We start from the raw sequence: 1,249 nt of genomic DNA on the forward strand, positions 1-1,249 counted from the left end.
CCAGCACCCTGCCCGGGCAGGGGCACCGCTGCCCGAGAAACGCCAGCCCGTGCAAAGCCTGAGCAACCCGGGCACTTGCCTCTTGTGCTGTATGCCAGCCCATGCTGGGACAGACAGACGCCTGCACCCCTCCTGGGCAGACCCCCTCTGCCTTCCCTCTCCTTCCCCGTGCCCACGGCGGTGTTCCTCGCAGGGTCTGTGCGGTGCCGGGGGCTTTGCAGCCCTGTTGTTGGGCTGGGAAACATTTGCACGGGCTGGTGCCAGGGGACAAAAGGTGTCCACATGGGTGCAGCCCCTCGCCGAGGGGCCGTGCTCCTTGGTGCAAGGAGGAGAGCTGCTTGCAGGAGGAGTCAGAGCCAAATGTCCTCCGTGTGTTAGGCTGTGGCTTAATTTGGGAAAATGTGAGCATCTGGGATTTCCAGGGAGTCTGAGGGACCATCCGTGCGCTCGGCTTTTGAAGCCAAAGCATGGTCTGTAGCTTTCTGGCAAACTCCTCTGGGTTTCATTGAAAGGAGAGCCCTGGCCGCTCGTGGAGGGGGGCTGAAATGCTGCCTCTCTCGGCCCCGGTGCTGCCCTTGGACGCTGCCGGCTGGAGCCTTTCGCAGCAAGCAGGAACCGGCAGCACCCGGCACTGCGTGGGATCCGGCCACAGAGCTTGACGTCAGGAGCATTTTAAAAAAAAAAAAAAAAAAGTCATGCTTCATTTTGATGACTCCATTATTCAGAGGAAATGGAGAAAAAGAAAGCAAAAACCCCCAACCCCCAAAATAGCCAGAGGCAGAAGAGATGGTGGAAATGGAAGGGCGGGAGGATGGCCGGCGGCAGGCTGGCATCGGCGGTGCCACTGCAGTGGGTGCCCCCCATGCCCGGCGCTGGGCCCTGACGCAGGGGGCCCGTCTTGTGTGCAAGCGGCGCAGCAGGAGGAAATGCCGCGATGCAGCAACAAACCTGCTCCCGACTGCCGTGATTCACGCTTTCACCTGAAAAAAATGTACTTCCCGAGCTGGGTTTCCACCGACAGCTTTAATGGGGACTATTCCACCATGAAGATTCTTGGAAACTAAGTGACACTTGGAAAAACTCTCCACTGACCCAGCGGTAGTCAAACGTAGCTCAGGGTAAGTCGTTCCCATCTCACGCTTGTTTCCGTTCCGACAGAAACTATTCCCCCACCCCCCAATTTTGACTTGTTCTGCTCTGCCCTGGAGCTGCTCCTGCCCTTCCCCGGCGCGCGGTCCCCGAGCTGCTG

Source organism: Egretta garzetta, unplaced genomic scaffold (genome assembly GCF_000687185.1).
Source record: "Egretta garzetta isolate BGI_Z169 unplaced genomic scaffold, ASM68718v1 scaffold134, whole genome shotgun sequence".
NCBI classification, from domain to species: domain Eukaryota; kingdom Metazoa; phylum Chordata; class Aves; order Pelecaniformes; family Ardeidae; genus Egretta; species Egretta garzetta.